This window comes from Podarcis pityusensis, assembly GCF_964106645.2.
Source record: "Podarcis pityusensis genome assembly, chromosome: 2".
Taxonomy (NCBI): Eukaryota; Metazoa; Chordata; class Lepidosauria; order Squamata; family Lacertidae; genus Podarcis; species Podarcis pityusensis.
In genome coordinates, this window is record NC_138029.1 from 1,104,017 (window position 1) to 1,126,863 (window position 22,847).

The window sequence follows — 22,847 nt, forward strand, 5'->3', positions numbered from 1 at the left end:
CTGCGTTGGATGTTTGACTTCCAAAAACTGGAGCATTTACTTCCAGGTTTTCAGCATTCTGGAGCTGAAACATTCCAAAACGGAGCCGTCTGGGAACTGAGGTTTGACTGTATATGCATGCGCGTGTGCGTGCGCGCACACACACGTATCAATTTTATAGATATATAATACACACACACACACACACACACACACACACTGTAGGGGAAACACGGAAGACCACTGTAAATTCAAGGAGTTAGATGACATGTCTCTTTCGCTTTTACATCCGCGGTTTAAGGTTTGCTAAAACATGATAGTATAATTTGTTTTTCACACACCTGTGTCAGGAGTTTTCTGGGTCCCCTGTGTTCTAAGTGCTGATTGGCTAGTGGGGAGGATACCCAGTTGCAGTGAATTGGGTTGGAGACTCTCAGTTGCTCTGCATTAGTTGCACCTGGTGTCCCAGGCTGATATGAGTGATGCCTGCTAACCAGGTGCAATCAATCAAATCAAAGTTGTCTATAAAAGCTGTAGGCTGAAGGGGCTCAGTGAGTTTCTTCACAAATGGAGGTACCAGATGCTGTGAGACTGTCGGCCAAGGGGTCTCTCTCGCTGCTCTACCTGGAGCTCCGGGCAGCTGAAGGGGAGATTGTGTGCGACTCCTCTCTGGTATGCTGTAATTTGTGTTTTGTATGCCTGCTGCTATCTGTTAACCTTATGCAAATAAAGCATTGCTTCATCCACTGGCGTGCTTATTGGCTCCAGATCCAGAAAAAACCCTGTCCTTGGCAGAACATATACAGCGCTTTTTTTCTGGGGGGGACGCAGGGGAATGGATACTCCTAAAACATTTTGTGAATGTACTTTTGTCCATTTACTGTATTTATTTTTCCCGGTTTGAACTATAAAATGGTGGTTTTCTTGAGTCAAAATGAGAGTATCCCCAGTCACTTTTTTTAGAAAAGAAGTACTGCATAGATACACACACACATATACATATATCCATTTTATTTTTATATATTTACAAACGGACACCTATATCTAGGTATGTATATTCTTGTATATAAACTTCCGCGGCCCACCCGTACCATCCTACCGCAAAGGGGCACGAGAGGAAGGCCACTGGGGCAGAAAGGCAGGTGAGGACGAGGCGGGGGGCAGGGCTGCACCCTGGGAGAGCGGGGTCGACAGAGAGAGTGGGTGGGAGAAAGAGAGAGGGCCAGCCTCGCTCGGCACGTCTCTGCTGGCCCAACGTCGCAGCGCCTCTTCGCCCATTTCCCTCCCCTTCCTGTGCTCATGCCTCTCCTCCGGTGGCACGTCCTTCCGGTACCCCTGCCCTCGCGCAACATGGCGGCAGCACAGCCTCTTCCGCCCATTTCCCTCCCCTACCCTTCCTGTCCTCTCGCCTCTCCTCCGGTGGCACGTCCTTCCGGTACCCCTGCCCTCGCCCAACATGGCGGCAGCACAGCCTCTTCCGCCCATTTCCCTCCCCTACCCTTCCTGTCCTCTTGCCTCTCCTCCGGTGGCACCTCCTTCCGGTACCCCCTGCCCTCGCCCAACATGGCGGCAGCACAGCCTCTTCCGCCCTTCCCCCACCCCTTCCTGTCCTCTCGCCTCTCCTCCGGTGGCACCTCCTTCCGGTACCCCCTGCCCCCACCCCTTCCTGTCCTCTCGCCTCTCCTCCGGTGGCACCTCCTTCCGGTACCCCCTGCCCCCACCCCTTCCTGTCCTCTCGCCTCTCCTCCCGTGGCACCTCCTTCCGGTACACCCTGCCCCCACCCCTTCCTGTCCTCTCGCCTCTCCTCCGGTGGCACCTCCTTCCGGTACCCCCTGCCCTCGCCCAACATGGCGGCAGCACAGCCTCTTCCGCCCTTCCCTCACCCCTTCCTGTCCTCTTGCCTCTCCTCCGGTGGCACCTCCTTCCGGTACCTCTGCCCTCGCGCAACATGGCGGCAGCACAGCCTCTTCCGCCCTTCCGAGCTAGGCGTGCAGAAAAAGGTGAAACTGCCATGAAAAGGAGAGGAGGAGTGTGTGAGTGAGTGAGTGAGTGAGAGTGAGACAGGGAGCATCCTAGTAGAGATGGAAGGGGAACCCAATTCCCGGGTCTTCTTTGGGAATTCTATGGGAAGTAAGAGTTTCCATATTCATGAGCATTCACTTAGAGTGCGCTCATGTTTTTACCTTTTATTGAAAGCGGTCACAAATGACTTGGGTGGAGTATAAATAATAAAATTATATTGCTCCTGCCGCTGTTCTCTTAGCCTAACTCAAATCCAACCCAATACCAAACCTTAATCCTAATTCTCTTAGCCTAACTCAAACCTAATCCTCACTCTAACCCTAACCTTAACCCAAACCTAAGCCTCAGTCTAAACCTAAACCTAATTTAACCCTAACCCTAAGTAATAAAATTATATTTCTTCTGCTGCTGTTCTTCTCTTACCGTAACTCAACCCCAACTCCTAATCCTAATCCAACTCAAACTCAACTCTCACTGTAACCCTAACCTTTACCCAAACCTAATCCTAAACGCTTTGCTTCTTTTTGTGGTGTTTTGTGTTATTGCTTCATTTTGTAGGTTATGAGGCTTTCTTTGTTTCTTGTGGTGTTGCTTCATTTAGCAGTTTTTTAATTGGCTTTTGTGTTTCTTTTGGTATTGCATCATCTTCATAGGTTGTTTGGATTTCTGATTAATTTGCTTTGGATTTCTGGTAGCTCTGCTTCTTTATGATTTGTTTCTGTGTTTCTGGTGTTTTGGCTTGGTTATGTCATAAAATTGAAGAAATACCACCAGAAGCACAAAAACCAAGAAATATTCCCAAAATGAGGCAAAACCAGGAGACATGAAAACCAAGCCAAATCAATGGAAAAGAAACAATCTCACCCAAAACCGCAGAACCATTCAAAGTAAAAGAAGCAAAACAATTAAATGCAAAAAAACCAAGCAAAACCACCCCAAATTAAACAAATCAGCAGAAAACAAAAAAGAAGCAGTAAAGCCACCAATTACAAAGCAATGCCACAAGAAACTGGAAACCAGTTTTTAAAAAGCAAAACCAGAAACTCAACAAGCATGCAATTTATGGGAGTCCAAAAGCACTTCAAGCAACAACATAGCATACTAGTTTTCACATAGTCTTGGGTTTCTGGTGAATGTGCTTCGTTTGCAACTGGCTTCATTTCTTTTCCATTGGTTTAGCTTGTTTTTTGGACTTTTGCCTTATTGCTTCTTTTGAGAAGTTTTCTTGTTTTTGCATTCTGGTGGTAATACTTTTGAATGCTTTGGGGGTTTCTGGTGAATCTGCTTTGTTTGGGATTGGTTGGCTTCTTTGTCAGTTTCCATTGATGTTGCTTTTACATGGTTCTTCTGCTTCTTTTCAGTAGGTTTTTGTGTTTTTAGTGGTTGACTTCATTGTTGGAATGGTCATTAGACATTTCTGGTGGTTTTGCTTCATTTCTGGTGGTTTTCCTTTTTTTCTTGGGATTATCAGATCTCATACAAATTAATATTCTCAAAGGTGCAAAACCCAAAAAACCTAGAAATGAAGCAAACTCACCATAAATCCAGCACCCAATCTGTTATGTACTAACCTTGGACCCTAGAATGCAACAACTGATTGGTCTTTTCCTGCAGGCCAATCAGGCTCCAAGAGGGAAGCAGAGTTAGCCAGTCAGACGGGACTCATTGTGTAAATAATGTATATAAAAGCCTGAGGTTGGGGGGGGGGCAATAAAGAGCATGAAATACATACAAGACTCTGAGTTTATTTCACAATCGTAATTTATATAAAAGAATCTATGAAACGAAAACCACAGAAAAAATTCAACATAATCCCCAAAACAAACCAGAAACAACAGAAACAAACCACATCCACCAAAGATGAGAAAACCAATTGAATAGAACCACAAGAAACCCACGCAGTAAACATCTCAGGGAAAGGCGAAATCACCCCCACACCATGCAAAACTAAGGTTTAACTGGCTTTGGGGTTTCTGCGCAATTTACCTTTTCCCTCTTGTTGGGGGTTTCTGGTGGTATTTCTTCTGCTTCTCACATTTCTGCTTCTTTTCAATTGGTTTTGGGATTCTGGTGAATTTGGATATGATTTGATTGAAGTCTCTGTCTGGCAATTTTCCTTTTTCATGAATTCCTTCCTTGTTGGGTTTCTGGTATCTCACTTTTGGTTTTCACATTTCTCTTAGTTTTGCTACGTTTCAGGTAGTTTGCTTATTTTTTGGAATTATCCAGTCTCATAAAAATGAAGCAATATCATTAGAAGCTTAAAAAGCATGAAAAAAACCCCAGGCACTAACCCTAACCCTGAACATCCACTTATCCCCTGCCCTAACCCTGATATTCTGGTCATCCATCTTGGGGATAACAATCTGGTGAGGTAAATTCAGTTGAGATCACTAAATATCTCCATCAGCTGTGCTTCCTCATCCCTGAGCTTATCATAGTTTGGTTTGGAATGTTGTAGAGGTGCTTATGGAGTGGGGGCAGCCTTCCCAAGAAGGTGGATGGGCAAGACATAAAGCTAATCATTCTACAACGACGTTTGTGTTTGAAAATGTGGCTGCTTATATCCCTCATGGCAGAAGTATGTTCTGTGCCCCACAGTTGTATAGACCTGGTGGTATGCATCTTTCTGATTTGGGTTGTGACATGATTCTTAAGGATCTGCAAAGAGCTCTGTTTGAGCACTTGTGTGTTTGTGGGTGGAGGTGAACAAGCACACCTGCCCAGACTTAATTTGATTTGGTTACATTGGTCGAATCTGACTAGTTTTGCCGATCCTCAAGTTGTTATATTTAATAAATACAACCTATTTATCCACTTTTGGTTGTCTTGACTCTTCCTCCTGATGTGCTAGGAACCACTCTGTTTGGGGGGCACTGCAAAACATGCGGTTTTTACTGCAAACATTTTGCCAGACTTTGGCCTTGATTTGGAGTGAATCAGACGATGTTGGGTTTTGGGGTGACCTTATGACCCCTGTCAGTTACTTGGTTTGTCGGGCAAAATGCTACAAAAATGCTACAATGTCTGGCAAAATGCTACAAAACTTTTGCCAGACTTTGGCACCAGTTTGGAGTGAATCGGACAATGTTGGGTTTTGGATATTAATTATGAACCCCGGTTTGATGTATCAATTACTCTGTTTATGGGGTGTTACAAAATGTGGGGGTTTTGCTGCAAAACTTTTGCCAAACATCAGTTTTGATGGGATCCCAGATTTGGGGGTTTGTAGTTAAATGAAGCATTCTTTCAGTGCTTCTCGGGAAATGTGCAGTTTCTGTCAGATCAAACTAATACTACTGGATAAAATTATATGGTTGTTGATTATCAGACAGTTCTCCCATTTATCAAGGAAAACGTCTGTTATGGGTGGCTTTTGCTTGGTGTGTGTGACTGTTGACAGACAGATTTGAAAAGGAACACAGCTTCCTCTGTATGTCTCACAGTAACTTACTGGCCTTTTTGATTATGCAGTCGGCTCACCCAACACTTCCAGCTGGATTCCGAGGACAGGAAATGATTCTGCTAAAGGATTTCTGTGAATATACCGGTAATCCCAGTTGATTTGTTTTAATGGTCACATAAAGGCACTTTCTTTGGTTATAAAATGATGTTGTGAGTCTTATATCTGAGCAGTCAATAAACTCCCTCCCCCACAGAAACGCTTGTCTTACTTCTTCTTCTTCTTGGCATCCATACTTACATGTTTGTTTAAAGAAAGACTAACCCCACCCCGAACCCCACCTCCAGCTTTCATCTTATTATTCTAGTGACTAGTCAGTGTTCATAGCAACAGTTGCTTTTGTTACTAGACAAACTGCCCTGAAAGACAGTTACTATGAACTACATGTGTCTTCTTGATAGATAAAGTTGTTGCTAGTTTCTGCAAAACACTTCTTTCAACAATCTTTCAACAAGAAATAAATGAATAGGAGGCTGCTCTAAGGAAGAAGTGTGATTACATCTGGAATATCAGACTCTCTGTATTTTTGTTTATTTACTTGATTTAGGGGTGGCTGCTTCACCCCCTGGCTATGCCCATGTCCCCAACTAACTGAGCTTCTTGGGATCATCCTGTCATGCTGTGAGCTACTACATTATCCTGCACTTTACAGAACCTTCCTTAGAGAATAAAAAACTGAGGCAAATTTCCAGTCTAAACAGGCTGCACAAAAAGAAACAGCAGCGATTCTTTATGTATGACTTGTGCTTGAGCGCCTGATATCTCAGAAAATCAACATCAGTGTTGGGGTGGGTGGGTCAGGGCATTTCCAAAATGTTATGATAGATGGAACCATGGGTGTAGCCAAGGGGGGGCCAAATAAATAAAAATAAATAAAAATTCATAGCTGACAATAGCTAACTGGCGTTCTGCACCCCCTAACAAAAGGCCTGCCCCCACTAACAAAAATCCTGGCTATGCCCATGGATGGAGCCAACTACAGTAATTCTGGTTTTGTCCCCACCCAGAAGTGTAGCATGTGTGGGCTGTTGGGGGCACAAATGTGGCCCCGTGGGCCCTGGTCACAATTGTGTCAGGGGGCACAAACAGGTAACCCCACAGCAGGCTCCCTCATTGGTGCCTGGCTCCGTGTGAGAAGGAGCTGACCTAAGCTGCTGTGCTTCTGCTGGTCACAATTTCAGCCAAAATCTGACGTTCTGCATTTCACTCAAAAATGCTGCCTAACTGTTGCAAATGCTCCCCTGAAAGGTTTTTCGGTGGAAACAACAGGGTTTTTATCATCGGGAAAACCCTCAACGTCTTAACTTGCGGAAAAATAATTTTTTAAAATAATCCCTAACCCCAACCCCAACCCCTAAACCCTAACCCTAAACCCTAACCCTAACCCTAACCCTAACCCTAACCCTAACCCTAATCCTAATCCTAACCCAATCAAACCTTATTCGTCTTCTTTCTATGCATATGGCAGCAAAAACAACCATTTTTCCTGTGTTTCGGATTATTTCACTTCACTTTGTGATTTTTGGGTGCACAAAGAACCTGAAACCTGGTGAAAATATCCAATAAAAGCTTATTCGTCTTCTTTTTATCCATATTGAACTAAAATAATTCTATTTTGCTTTATTTGACATTACATGACTTCGTTTGTGACTTTTGGTTGACTATGCATCCACACCCACAAAATAGAAAAAAAGATAAATACGCCCAAACAGCTTATTCATCTTCTTTCTCCGCAAGCTGACAAAAAAAACGTTTTTATCTACTTGCACTTTGATGTGCTTTCGAACTGCTAGGTTGGCAGGAGCTGGGACCATGCAACCGGAGCTCACCCCATCGCGGGGATTCGAACCCCCCAACCTTCTGATTGGCAAACCCTAGGCTCTGTGGTTTAACCCACAGCACCTCCCGTGTCCCCTTTCTTTTTTTAAAAATTACTTTTTTATTCAAAATTAAAACAAAACGTATTATACAGAAACATATCATCCTTATTTCCCCCTTTTTTCCTCCCTCCCTCCCTCCCCCCTCCCCCACAGGACCCACCCACCCCCACCCTTCGACTCCCCTCAGTTCCAGTCTTTGATTTCTCTAAAAATGTTGTTTTTTGCATGTTACACAGTTGTATTTATCCTCAAACTGTTTAAGTAATAATTATCAATAAGAAGTTTGTGAATGTTTATTCAACCAGCCAAGGAGTCCAGTTCGCTTTGTTGTGTCTTCAAATACTTTGTAAAGGGTTTCCATTCATCTTTAAGGTCACAGTTATCCTTGTGCCGTAGCTTGTATGTCAGTTTTGCCAGTTCTGCATAGTCCATCAATTTTTTTGCCATGATTCTTTAGTTGGGGTTTCTTCAGTCTTCCATCCTTGTGCTATTAAAACTCTCGCGGCCGTTGTCGCATACATGAAGATGTTTTTCAGCTTTTTTGGCAGATCTTTCCCTACAATCCCTAATAAAAATGCTTCAGGTTTTTAAACAAATGTTAAATGGAACATTTTCTTCAATTCGTTATATATCATTTCCCAAATTTTTTTAATTACCTTACAGTCCCACCACATATGATAAAATGTCCTCTCCTTTTCTTTACACTTCCAATGTAGATTTGAACTAGTTTTGTACATTTCCCCTAACTGCACTGGTGTTATATACCATCTGTACATCATCTTCATGTAATTCTCCTTCAGTAGGGAACAATCTGTAAATTTTAAATCAGTTTTCCATAATTTTTCCCAGTCTTCCATCATAATGTTGTGACCTACATCTTGGGCCCATTTAATCATAACTGATTTTACCTCTTCATCTTTCGTCTCCCATTCTAATAGTATGCTGTATACGGCCTTCAGTAATTTCACTTTCCCTTCAATCACTTCCGTTTGAAACCTAGATCTTGTATAACTAAATCCTTTCTTGCTGTCTTCTTTATGTGTTTCATATAGTTGTCGATAATGCAACCAACTCTGAAAGTGGTCTTTGATCTCATCATAATCTCTTAATTTCCATTTTCCATCATGTTCCTTTAATAAATCAACATATGTGAGTCATTTTCCTTTCTTTCCAAGTGGTTTGAGCAGTAATGCTTCATGTGGTGAAAGTCTTTTGTTTCAATAAGTCTTTGTATCTCTCCCATACTCTCATTAGTGATTTCCTGATTATATGGTTGTAAAAACTACTATGAACCTTCCCTTTCCCGTACCATAAGTATGTGTGCCAGCCGAATCTGTTGTCATGTCCTTCCAGTTCTAATGCCTCTTGCTTAATCCAATCTCATCCAGTCCCTGATCCATACCAAACAAACAGATTCATAATACAATTTAAGGTCTGGGAGGGCAAACCCGCCTCTATCTTTTATGTCTGTAAGTATTTTATGTTTTATCCTTGGCCTTTTGCCCCCCCCAGATAGATTTTGAAATCTCCTTCTGCCATTTTTTAAAACATTCATCTTTCGGGATGACTGGTATGGGTTGAAAAAGAAATAGCATTTTTGGGGGGGCCGCTAGGGGCACTTTGGAAGATGGCCGACAATACCATCTCTCCGGCTCACACGAGGTAATTAAGAGGCTAATGATGGGAGTAAATTAGCCTCCCCATTTTCCCAGGGGATGGGAAAACGCTGCCTCATCCGCAGTTGCCAATAAATCACCCCCGAGTTTGAAAGACTTTTGGATCAGCGTGAAAATCCACACAGGACTATAACAATGTTTGCTTCAACTTGCTTGTGGAGAAAACTCAGAGGTTATTAAGAAGAAAAATAATAACAACAAGAAGATTGGAAGACGGAGACTTCCGGGCTGGTGCCTCCGGTAATGGCGGAATTCCTCTGATCGGGAGGAATTTGCCCCGTGGGAATCTGGGTCTGGCTGCCACGGCGAAGGCGGAGACCCACAAAAAATCACAGGCAGGAGAAGCCTGTGAGCGTGGGATTCGGCGGGCACCCTTTGCGCCTCCCCTACTCGCGCCTCCCCTACTCGCGGGGAAACCCAGCTTCGGGGGCGACGTGGGGTGAGCGGTGCGGTGCTTTGAATCATCTGCTTCTTCCACGGAGCGAAGCCGCATAGCTGTTGCCAGAGAGCGCTGACTTTTTCCTGTGGACAATTTGACTTTAAAGTAATTACCTGCGAGTAGAGCTGAAGCGGGAGAATTGGATTTTTAAAAGTTTAATTTGGTATTGTAACGGGGAGGCTCAATACAGGAAGTCCGCCTTCCCCTTTTGAAAATAGACTGAAGCAATGAGGCTGCAAGCTGAAGCCTTGGAAAGCCTTTTGTAAAAGACTAAATTTCCATCGGTAAAGAACATTAAACCCCCCCTTGGAGGCAGGAGAAGGGGGGGTTGTGGACTGAGTATGCCTGCAGGAGAGAGCGAAGAGAGCTAAAATACCGCTGCTCTGACCCTGGAAACGGGCTGCTAGCAGGACTGACGTCTTTTGGAATGTTCATTGACAGCGTTTAGAACGTTCATTGACAGCTAGCTAAATAAGAGAAATACATTGTTTCTACTGTCTCCGGCTGCTTCTAAAAAGGAGTAAAAGTAACTGAAAAACTGAAACTAACTTTGGATTGTTTGAACTGTGTTTAAAAGAGGACATTACTGACTAATATAAATAGAAACTGTTTCCCCCTAGTGGAAGCCTTTGAAACTGGTTGGTTTACAAGAGCTGGGTTGGGGGAATTTCCAGCTGCAAGATAAACTGTGAGACTCTGGGACTGACCTTGAATCCTTTAAGTGTTATGGCAAATGGGAAGGAAAAAACAGACCAGTCAACTGCTGAAAAAACATTAAGGTCTGGGAGGACTTGGCACCAACCCAGGAGAGGCTCAACATCAGGCCCCCCTGCTTCTTCTTCTGCTGCTTCTGTACCAGTATATTTGAAACCAAGAGGAATGTCGACAGAAGAGGCCTTAGTGGTTGCATTAAATAAGATAAATGATTCACTGGAACAGCTTAACAAGAAAGCAGATGCGACAAATGCGAAAGTGGATGTTGCAACCATTAAAATCGACCTAAATACAGAAAGTATAAATAATCTGGGACAAAAGGTGAATACCAATACAGAAACCATCCAGAAATTGATACAGGAATCTACTTTGATATGGCAGACTACAGAGGAAGCCAGGGAGAAAGCCGTTGCTGCTGAATGTAAAGTAACACAACTGGAGAGAGCGAGAGTCCCAGCCCTACAGAGGCAACTTGATGAACATAAGTTGACGCTTGCTATGATTGAACTTAAAGAAAAACAGACAAATCTGAGGGTCAGAGCCCTACCTGAATTGGAGAAGGAAAGTTTGACAGACTTTCTCACACAGGAATTTGCAGACTTTTGGGACTTGGACTTGGGTCAAGAAGAGTTTAGAATTGTGAGGGCCTTCAGACTTGGGAAGAGGAGGGAAAAAAGAGAAGAATAAAATAAGAGACTGCTTGATCACCCTTTGAACTAAAGAAGAGAGAGATAGAATCTTGGGTTGGCATTGCCAGAAGAACCTAGAAGTACAACAGTCAAGAGTGGAAATTTTTAAAGACGTCCCGAAATATCTTTTGGATCTTAGGCCTAACTACGGAGATATTGTTGCCCTGCTGAGAAGGAACAAAATCATCTTTAGGTGGGAATTCCCCCAAGGTCTATCCTTCAGTTTCAAAGGAAGGAAAATAAAAATAAGATCAGTAGAAGATAAAGTTTTTGCATAAATACGAAGAAGATCTGCAGAAGGGACTTGGAAAAGAGCCAGGAGCATCAGACAGAAGATCATCAGATAGAGGACTAGAGCAAAAAGCATCGAAGATCACCAAACAGGGGAATATTGGATATATCAGCATTATCCTTTGGATTGGATCTCCCAGTGAACGTGTCACCACTACCACCAACAGAAGAAGAGCAAGCATTGGGTGCAGTTGGAGGAATATCAGTGTAATTACATGATGGCGTTGCAGGTTTTGAGCTGGAATGTGAATGGATTAAATTCCCCAGAAAAAAGGCGGAGAGTCTTTCATTTATTGAAAAAAGAACATTTGGACTTGATTTGTTTACAAGAAACACATGTGATAAGGCTACACAGGAAGATATTGAGTAATAAAAGACTGGGCCAAGAATTTATCTCATCAGATAAAGTTAAAAAAAGAGGAGTGGTCCTTTATGCAAAGGAGAGCCTATCACCGAAATTCATATTCAAAGATGACCAAGGAAGATTTGTTGCAATTGAAATTCAATCACAAGGAGAGAAATTTCTGATTGTAGGTATTTATGCACCAAATGAAGGAAAATCGGAGTTCTTTTAAGAAGCTACACGAGACTCTGATGGATTATATGGACTATAATATGATCTTGATGGGAGATATGAATGGAGTGGTGTCTACAAATATGGACAAGGCACAGAGACAGGTAGTCACCAAAGATGGTAGACTACCAAAAACCTTTTTTGACATGACTGAAAATATGGACTTAGTTGACATTTGGAGAATGAAGAACCCTCTGGGAAGAGAGGGAACCTTCTTCTCTGAGGCTAAAATGACATGGACAAGAATTGACCAAATCTGGGTAACTAGGAGATTGGCTCTGAAGATCAGTAAAGTGGAGATTTGCCCCAAAACTTGTTCCGACCATAATGCTGTGAAGATGGAAATGAAATTGACGCCAATTGGTTCCTTTAGATGGAGGATGAACGACACTTTGTTCAGGAACGAAGAGGTGACCAAGAAGGCCAAAAAAACTCTAAGAGATTATTTCGAGATAAACATGAATACTACAGTGGAAAAAAGAGTAATTTGGGTTATGAGAGGATTCCTAATACAATTAATTTGGGTTATGAGAGGATTCCTAATACAACAGAATGCAATTAAGAAGAGAACTCAGAATGAAAAAAAGGATAAAATCCTGGGGAAAATAAAGGAAGGAGAGAAGAAATTGAGAGCAAAACCAAAGTCACAGGAGATCCTGAAAGAGATAAAGTTATACCAAGTACAATATACGAAGCTGATGAATCAGGAAATAGAATGGAAGATTAAACAGATGAGGCAAAAGACATTTGAATCGGCAAATAAGTGTGGAAAATTGTTGGCCTGGCAAATGAAAAAAAGACAAAAACTCAATACTATTACGAATTTGGAAGTGGAAGGAAAGAATATACAGAATCCAGTGGAGATCAGGAAGTGTTTTCAGAGGTATTTCAAACAACTTTATACACAGGAGAAGCAGAAAGAAATGGACATTGATCGATTTTTGAAAATAAATGGACTACACAAAATCTCTCAGGAAAAACAGCTAATGTTGAATTACAAAATAACGGATCAGGAGGTGGAAGGGGCCATCCAGAACATGCAATTAGGTGAATCTCCAGGACCAGTTGGTTTGACTTCAAGATATTACAGATCTTTGAAAGAATGGTTAATACAACCATTGAAGGAAGTCTGCAATGAAATATTGGAAGGGAGAAAGGCACCAGAGTCGTGGAAGGAAGCTTACATTACACTTATACCGAAAACAGAGACTGAAAAGACACAGCTCAAGAACTACCGCCCTATATCGCTGCTTAAAGTGGATTACAAAATTTTTGCAGATATTTTGGCTAAAAGATTAAAAAAGGTACTAGTAGAAGAAATTCATAAAGACCAAGCGGGCTTCCTCCCGGGCAGACATTTGTCTGACAACATGAGAAATATAATTAATATTCTAGAAAAATTACAAGTGAATATTAATACTAAGGCAGTCTTGATACTTGTGGATGCAGAGAAAGCCTTTGACAACATTTCTTGGAGTTTTATGAAGAAGAATCGACAGGGAATGGGGGTAGGTCAAGGTTTTGAAAATGGTATAGGTGCAATTTATTCAGAACAAAAGGCAAAATTAATTGTGAACAATGTAGTGACAGAAGAGTTTAAGATTGAGAAAGGGACACGACAAGGTTGCCCAATTTCTCCATTGCTTTTTATATCGGTCCTTGAGGTTTTGTTAAATATGATTAGAAAGGACCAAGAGGTTAAAGGTATACAAGTGGGAGCTAAACAGTGCAAATTGAAAGCATTTGCTGATGACTTAGTATTGACTTTACAGGAGCCAGAATCTAGTACCAAAAGGGTATTGGAACTGATTCAAGAATTCGGACAGGTAGCAGGTTTTAAGTTGAACAAGATGAAAACTAAGGTTTTAGAGAAAAACTTAACTGTGAATGAGAGAGAGAAGTTTCAGGAGGAGACAGGACTAACATTGGTTAAGAAAATGAAATATTTAGGGGTTAACATGACTGTCAAAAATGTGAATTTATTTAAGGATAATTATGAAAAATGTTGGATTGAAGTGAAAAAGGATTTAGAAATATGGACAAATTTGAAGTTATCATTGTTAGGCCGAATTGCTGTGATAAAAATGAATGTGTTGCCAAGGATGTTGTTTTTGTTTCAAACATTGCAAATTTTGGATAAGATGGCTTGTTTCAAGATGTGGCAGAAAGATATTTCCAGATTTGTTTGGCAGGGCAAGAAGCCTCGAATAAAATTTAAGATATTAACTGATGCCAAAGAAAGAGTTGGATTTGCCCTGCCAGATCTTAAACTTTATTATGAATCAGCTGCTTTTTGCTGGCTGAGAGAATGGCTGCTTCTTGAAAATACTGACGTGTTGGATTTAGAAGGTTTCAATAATGTATTTGGCTGGCATGCATATTTGTGGTACGATAAGGTAAAAGCACATAAAGCGTTTAAAAATCATATTGTTAGAAAAGCATTGTTTAATGTTTGGATAAGATATAAGGATATGTTAGAAAAGAAAACCCCAAGATGGTTGTCACCAATGGAAGCGAAGGCACAGAAAAAACTCAATATGGAGGCCAAATGGCCGAAATATTGGGAAATTCTGGATCAAGATGGAGACAGAATAAAATTGCAGAGCTTTGAAAAATAGAAAAATAAAGTGCAAGATTGGCTCCATTATTACCAAATAATGGAGGCATACAATTTGGACAAAAAAGTTGGTTTCCAGGTGGAAAAATCAAAATTGGAAACAGAATTGTTAGATCCAAAAATTAAGAATTTGTCAAGAATGTATAACTTGCTGTTGAAATGGAACACTCAGGATGAAATGGTGAATCAGCTATGATTAAATGGGCACAAGATGTTGGACATAACATAATGATGGCCGACTGGGAACAGTTATGGACCACAGGTATGAAATTCACGGCATGTAATGCCCTAAGAGAAAATTTAATGAAAATGATTTATAGGTGGTACATGACACCAGTCAAGCTTGCAAAAATTTACCATTTGCCCGACAATAAATGTTGGAAATGTAATGAGACTGAAGGTACATTCTTTCACCTTTGGTGCACATGCCCAAGGATTAAGACATTCTGGGAGATGATTTATAATGAAATGAAAAAGGTATTCAAATATACCTTCCTGAAGAAAGCAGAGGCCTTTCTCCTGGGCATGGTCGGCCAATTGGTGCCAAAGAAGGATAGAACTTTTTTTATGTATGCAACAACAGCAGCAAGAATACTCATCGCGAAGTATTGGAAGACACAAGATTTACCCACCCAGGAAGAATGGCAGATGAAGTTGATGGACTATATGGAACTGGCGGAAATGACTGGCAGAATCCGAGACCAGGGAGAAGAGTCGGTGGAAGAAGACTGGAAAAAGTTTAAAGACTATTTACAGAAATACTGTAAAATTAATGAATGTTAGAAAAATGTTGGAATGAAGTTATATGGCTTTAGTAGAAATGTTATAAGGAATTAAGTATAAATAGATTAATAGAGAATTAAAGGGAAAAATAAGGTTAGAATGTGTTAAGATAATTATAGGATAGAAAACAGAGGAAGATGGAAAGGAATTGCTGAAACAATTAACAGAAGTGGAATACAAAAAGGGAGGTGTGAGGAGGTTGTGGAAATAAGTGAATGAAAGATAAGATAGAGAAATTGTTTGATGTGTTTAACTGTTTTTGTTTTGTTTTGTTAGTTTAATGTGTTAGTGTTATGTAGTGTTTTTGTATTGTATTTGTCAGAGCTGCTTCCAGATCCTAGCTCACAGAGGATCACGCTAGCCAGCGATCATTAAATAAAAGTCTTTATTGAGTTACAGTTTCCATTCTCAATCTGCTGCGTGCAACTCTACGTCTCATGGTTAGATCGGCGAAGCTCCGTCTGAGTCTCCGCCCCTTGTACACCAACTTAATATCCTAGCCCTGCTCCACCTTTTCCGCCTGACTGTTCTTCTCTGGGTCCCTCTGCCCCCCGGGGTCTCTTCCTTCCGGGATTCTTCTGACGCCGACCCCCCGGACCCTCCTGTCTCCTTGCGCCGGGCTTTAGGACCTGGCTCCCTTTCCGGGCTGCCTACTGCGCCACCTTCCTGTGCATTTGAACTTGGCGCGCGCGCCAAACCTTCCACTTTCCGTCTGACCGTTTCTTCGCTCCCCGATGGAGGTGTGGCCACTCCTGACTCGTGCCCTCCCCCCTGTTGTGAGCTGCCAGCGCTTGATCCCTGGCGCCCTTCCTCTTCCCTGCTCTCTGGCGGTGACGCTGGTCCCGATTTCCAACTGCTCCCCTCTGAGTCCCCTCTGGCTCTATCTTCCTGGGGTGTCCCCCTAGGCTCCCCCCTTGCCCTGGCCACTGGTGCTCCTTTCTGTGAATCTTCTGATTCACTGGAAAGACTCGGAGATCTCGGGTCGTCGTCATCACTCATCTTTTCTTCTGCCTCCTCCCCCTCGCTCTCTGTTTCCTCCCTTGCCCTTGCCTCTGCTCCTGAACCCCTGACATCCATCCCCCCCTCGAAGCCCCCTCTTCCCCCCTCCCCTCCTTCCGGTGCGGGAGCTGGGTGCTGCCGTGTCCGGGGGACGAATGTCGGATACAGTTCGCTCCCCGTGGCGGGCCTCCATCTGAAGTCTTCCGGTTCTTCCTCCCTGCTCTCGTCGACGACGGTCACCTCCGCTTCCATCTCTGTGCCGCCGTGCTCGAAACCCGGGTCGTCCCCGAAAACGTCCATGTCCGTCTCTCCCTCGCTTCCTTCTGGAGACGTTGCTCGTCCTGGACCCTCCAGCCACTTTCTGCGGAACTGCTCCTCTGGTCGATCATCCCACCAATACGAGGGTTCTGAAGCAGATCCCGAGGGTGACCCCTCCGGGGAACGGGCGTCTCGTGTCGGTTCCTCGTCCGAGTCGAACCCCCGGAACGTGCTGGCTGAAAGCGTGGGCGTGAAAAGCCAGTCGTCGAAAAAGTCTGCTGGCATGGGCCTATGTGGGAAGAGGGCATGAAACTCTTCTTTGAGCAGAGGTTCGTCTAAAGCGTAGCCCGGCACCCAGCTGTTGGCACTGGCCGGGGTGCCCTCCTTGGCGAGAAAGTATTCTACCCCCTCTTCCCCCCATCTGGAGTCCAAAATCTCCGTGACTTCGTTGATGCGCTCCTCCTGTGCCACTCCCCCTTGCCCGTTTCTCTCTCGGAGCGGACTCGGTGCAGTTCCTGGTTCCTGAAACCTGTGAGGTGCCTTGTAGGGAGTGAGCACCGATCTGTGGAACACCGGATGCATCCTGGAACCCTCCGGAAGCGCCAGCCTGAAAGCCACCGTGTTGACCTGCTCTTCGACTTGGTAGGGCCCCAGTTGTTTATGCCCTAGTTTCTTCTTCGCCAACGACCTGGCCGGCACTGCGTGGGCTGCTAACCAGACCCAGTCTCCCACATGGATCTCTTCGCCAACCCTTCTGTGTTTGTCCGCTTGTACCTTGTATGCGTGTTTAGCCAGCTCCAGGTGCCGCCGCAGCTGATCGTGGACCTCCTGCAACTCCGACGCGAACGCATCTGCTGTCTGCGGCTCCCCCTCCCCCATTCTTTCCAGTCCCGGGAAGGTTCTGGGGTGCCTCCCGTTGTTGGCGAAGAACGGCGTGACCCCCGTGGACACGTGCTTCGTGCTGTTGTAGGCGAACTCGGCGAGAGGCAGGTAATCCACCCACGTCGCAGGCTGTTGATTCGCATAACATCTCAGGTACTGCTGCATGATGGCATTGACTCGCTCCGCTTGCCCGTTGGTCTGCGGGTGTCTAGCCGACGCCAGGTTGATCTTGACGTTCAGGAAGCCCATCAGCTTCTGCCAGAAGTTCGAGATGAACTGTCGCCCTCGGTCGGACAGAATAGACCGCGGCAGACCGTGAACCTTGAACACGTGGTCTATGAACAGTTTGGCGGTTTGTTCCGCCGTGGCCACCTTCGCACACGGAATGAAATGTGCCATCTTGGAGAACAAGTCCACCACCACCAGCACAGCCGTCTTGCCCCTCGAGCTGGGCAGATCCGTGACAAAGTCCAGGGCCACTCTCTCCCATGGTTCGAACGGAGTTTGCAGCGGTTCCAGCAGTCCGGCCGGCGGTCTGTGCACTGGTTTGGCCCTCTGGCAGGTGTCACACCTCGCCACGTAGTCCGCGACTTCCCCTCTCATTCCGGGCCACCAGAAGTCTCTGGCGACTAATTCCACCGTCTTCTCCTTGCCAAAGTGCCCGGCAGTGGGCGCGTCGTGCAGCTGCTGCAGTACCTTGGCGCGAAGTTCGTCTCCTGGCACGTAGATGGCCCCTTTACGGATGAGCAATCCATCTCGCAGCTGGAACTCGTCGGTCGCTGCCGTGCCCCTGTGCACCTCTGCCATCTTTGCTTGCGCGAAGGAGTCATCCTGCAACGCTCGTCGCACCGCCTCCAGGTCAACTGTTGCCGCAGCGCACGCCCACACTGTCGGTGCGAAGATGTGCATGGCGGCCGCTGGCGTTGCCTCCTCCAGATACTGTGGCTTACGGGAGAGAGCATCCGCCATGATGTTGGTGTCCCCCGGGACATACTCTATTCAGAAGTCGAAGTTCGCAAAGAACTCAGCCCAACGTATCTGCCTCTGGTTCAGGAACTGTGCCGTGCGCCAGTGCTCCAGATTCTTGTGGTCCGTGCAGACCTGCACCGTGTGCTTGGCGCCGATCAGGAAGTGCCTCCACGCTTTGAATGCTGCATGAATGGCCAGCAACTCCCTGTCCCAGATGGTGTAGTTCCGTTCAGACTTGCTGAGCTTCCTGGAGTAAAACGCTCCCGGCCTCCAAGCCCCCTGCGGGTCTTTCTGCAGCAGGACTGCTCCCACGGCTCTGTCCGAAGCGTCTGTCTCCACCCTCATCGGCCTGCTGGGGTTGACATGAAGCAGCTGCTCTTCCGACGCGAAGAGACGCTTGAGTGCCTGAAAGGACTGCTCCGCCTGCTCTGTCCAGATGAACTTCTTCTTCTTGGAGCTGAGCGTGTCCGTGATGGCCGCTGTCTGCATGGCAAAGCCTTTGATAAACTTGCGATAGAAGTTCGCGAAGCCGACAAACCGTTGGACCTCCTTCCGGTTGCGTGGGCTTTTCCAATCCAACACTGCTCGAACCTTGGCGCTGTCCATGGCGAGCCCCTTGTCAGACAACTTGTAGCCCAGGAAATCCACCTCCATCACGTCGAATTGGCACTTCTCCAGCTTGGCGTAAAGCCTATGCTGCTGTAGCCTGCTCAGCACTTCCTTGACGTGCCTGTCATGCTCCTGCTGCGATTCCGAAAAGATCAGGATGTCATCCAAGAAACAGACGCACGTCTTGTAGAGGAGCCCCGCCAACACGTGATGCATGAAAGCTTGAAAAACGTGGGAGCCATTTTGCAATCCAAACGGCATAACTCTATATTCGTAGGTGCCCAGGGGCGTGAACATGGCTGTCTTCCACTCATCTCCTTCCCGCATGCGAATGTGGTTGTACGCCCCTCGCAGGTCCAACTTGGTGAACACGCTGCCCTTGCGTACCTTTGCGAGGAGGTCGTCGATTCGGGGCATGGGGAAGTCCGATGGCTTGGTCACACTGTTCAAGGTGCGATAGTCCACTACAAGTCTTTTTTGGGGCGTGTCCCGCTTCTTAACAAAGAATACAGGACTGCCCCCCGCTGCCTTGGACTCCCGGATGAAACCGCGCTCCAAATTATGATCTATGAACTCTTTGAGTTCCTGCAGTTCGTCCTCAGACATGGAATACAGCTTCCCTTTGGGCAGCGCCGCCCCCGGCAGCAGGTCAATTTTGCAGTCATATGGTCTGTGGGGGGGGTAGCCTGTCTGCCTCCTTCTCGCAGAAAACCTCCAAAAATTCTGCGTACTTGTGGGGGACCGCTTGCAGCGTGCCTAGCTGCAGCTGTGACTCCTCTTCCTCTCCTTCCTGCCGGGGCACGATGCAGTGTTCAGCGCAAAAGGAAGAGCCGAAGGTCAGCTGCCTCTGGTACCAAGCCAGCGTCGGGCTGTGCTTGTCCAGCCAACTCATGCCCAATACAGTGGGCGTGTCCGATAGTTGAGTGACGTTGAAGCTGATGATTTCCCTGTGATTCCCAAGTCGCATCACCATTGGTGGCGTCTGCTTCACCACTTGCCCCCCTAGCAGCTCCCTACCATCCACCGTGACAACCTGCAGGGGCAGCGTGGCAGGCAGCAACTGTATGGCGTGCCGGTCGACAAAGTCCTGCCCTATAAAGTCCGCATTGCTTCCTGAGTCAATGGTGATTGGCACGTCCATGGTGATTCCATTGGGCAGCTGGAGAGATGCGGTGAGCTTCACTACTGGTTTGGGCGGGAGGGGGTCCATGGGCTGTAAAATCTCTGGGGACTGCTTCACAGACACGTCTGGCTGGGCCCCAGTGCCTCTTTCTCCAGCCAGACTCCGTCGTTTCCCTGCTGTGGTTCTCCTTGCTGCGTTGCTGCAGTTACCATTGCTGAGGCTGCAGTGTGCTTGTGGAGCCTCTGGGGACACTCTTTCGCCATATGCTGTGGATCATCGCAGATGTAACACTTCCTGTTCCCTCTAGGAGGCTTCGCTTTCACTGCTGCCGGTGCTAGGGCTCTGGCTGCTGACTGAGCCCTTGCCCCTCCAACCTCCATAGGTTCCGCTCCTCCTCCTGGCGGAGGCGTGAATTGCGCACACGCTGCTTCTCTGGTAAGGAAGGAGGAGCCCCTGGCTGGTTCGCGCCCCCCACGCCCTTCGTCCCTGCTCCACGGACGTTCTTCCAGCCGCACCCCCACCGCCAGCACCCTCTGAACGATCTCCTGCGTGGTCCGGGGTCTCTCCCCCCTCGCAATTTCATCTTTAACCGAGCTGTGCAATCCCTCCCAAAACAGGTCTCTTACTGGAGCCGAATCTCTGTCCCATTCCAGGGCACTGACCAAAGCGAAAAAGCGGGCATGGTACTGCCTTACGCTGGCCCTCCCTTGCTTCAGTCCATGTATCTGCTTCCGAGCAAGATACACGTCTATGCTTGATAAAAAGCACCCATCCATCGCTTTAATAAAGGCATCCGCATTTTGGAGCGCCGGATCCTTATCTCTCCACAAATTGCGCAGCCATGCTTTAGCATCTCCATGCAAATGGGACATGATGAATCCCACCTTCTCTTGCTCATCTCTAAAGTCGTTGTTCAGCAGTTGCAGTGCACACATTACATCTGCTCTAAAGTTGGGGTACTGTTGCAAATTCCCATCGAAGTGAGAGACCAGACCGCCTGTTCGTCTCCCCAACCCAATCCCCTCCGGTTTGGGTGTCAGTTGCCCTTGCTTCGTAAGCACTTCCAACCTGACCTGGAGATCCCTGTAGGCGGCAGCTGCGTCCTCCTCTCTCTTCCTGGATGCAAGAGCCTCGGCATTCAGTCGTGTCACTGCTTCTCTGAGTTCCGCTATCTGCTGTTCGGCCGTCATGTTGTCTGCCGTTCGTGAGCTCGCTAGTAGGCACCCGCTTTCTCTCCTCTCCGCGAGGCTGTAGATGCCCACAATTTGGGGACGGAGCTTACTGTCAGAGCTGCTTCCAGATCCTAGCTCACAGAGGATCACGCTAGCCAGCGATCATTAAATAAAAGTCTTTATTGAGTTACAGTTTCCATTCTCAATCTGCTGCGTGCAACTCTACGTCTCATGGTTAGATCGGCGAAGCTCCGTCTGAGTCTCCGCCCCTTGTACACCAACTTAATATCCTAGCCCTGCTCCACCTTTTCCGCCTGACTGTTCTTCTCTGGGTCCCTCTGCCCCCCGGGGTCTCTTCCTTCCGGGATTCTTCTGACGCCGACCCCCCGGACCCTCCTGTCTCCTTGCGCCGGGCTTTAGGACCTGGCTCCCTTTCCGGGCTGCCTACTGCGCCACCTTCCTGTGCATTTGAACTTGGCGCGCGCGCCAAACCTTCCACTTTCCGTCTGACCGTTTCTTCGCTCCCCGATGGAGGTGTGGCCACTCCTGACTCGTGCCCTCCCCCCTGTTGTGAGCTGCCAGCGCTTGATCCCTGGCGCCCTTCCTCTTCCCTGCTCTCTGGCGGTGACGCTGGTCCCGATTTCCAACTGCTCCCCTCTGAGTCCCCTCTGGCTCTATCTTCCTGGGGTGTCCCCCTAGGCTCCCCCCTTGCCCTGGCCACTGGTGCTCCTTTCTGTGAATCTTCTGATTCACTGGAAAGACTCGGAGATCTCGGGTCGTCGTCATCACTCATCTTTTCTTCTGCCTCCTCCCCCTCGCTCTCTGTTTCCTCCCTTGCCCTTGCCTCTGCTCCTGAACCCCTGACAGTATTGTATTGTTTTTGTAGTGTTTAAATTGTTGGAAAAGTAATAAATATTTTTTTTTAAAAAAAGAAGATTGGAAGACGGGATTTGTAAAGGATAACAGCAAAGAGACAGAAAGATGGGACATGTGAACATCAAAGCAGCAGAAATATGAGATGATTGGACCCTTTCCTAACTCGAAGCATGGATACCCCCAACAAAAATTTAAAATTCAACTAAATATTTGGAGTTTATTATGTATTGGTATAATTTGGAATTAATGTGATATGATTGGTTTGTTAATTGGAAATTTAATAAAAATTATTTAAAAAAAAGAAAGAAAAAGAAATAGCATTTTTGGCAACACATTCATTTTAATTGCCGATATTTTTCCTAACATTGAGAGATTCATTCTGCTCCATATTTCTAAATCTCTTTTTACCTCAAGCCAATTTTTTTCATAGTTATTTTTAAATAGGTTTCTTAACCAAATCCCTAAATATATAACCTTTTTATGGACTTCAATCTCAATGTTTTGTTCTAATTCGGTTCTTTCTTCTTCCTTCATGTTTTAAACTAATAATTTAGTTTTATTCCTATTTAGCTTAAATCCTGCCACTTCCCCAAATTTCTGAATTTTTTCTATTACTTTAGGGAGTGAAGTTTTAGGTTCTTCCACTGTTATCACTAAGTCATCTGCATACGCTTTTAACTTGAATTCACTTTTCCCAGTTTTTACACCTATATCTGCTCTTATGTTTTTGGCAAGTACTTCCAAGACCAAAATAAACAATAATGGTGATAATGGGCATCCTTGTCTTGTTCCTTTTTGGATCTTACATTCATCTGTTATCACCTGATTTAT

General features: G+C 45.7%; 2 long non-coding RNA genes across 2 annotated transcripts in view; one reads left to right on the forward strand and one right to left on the reverse strand.

Moving 5' to 3' along the window:
• LOC308471868 overlaps nucleotides 1-22,847 on the reverse strand; it is a 203,743-nt gene that overhangs the window by 162,317 nt on the left and 18,579 nt on the right. The gene's annotated exons all lie outside the window — the stretch shown is intronic.
• On the forward strand, nucleotides 1,864-22,299 carry LOC308471859. The gene is made up of 3 exons (XR_013983184.1): nucleotides 1,864-1,980; nucleotides 5,477-5,552; nucleotides 22,073-22,299. It is a non-coding gene; the product is annotated as an uncharacterized lncRNA (long non-coding RNA).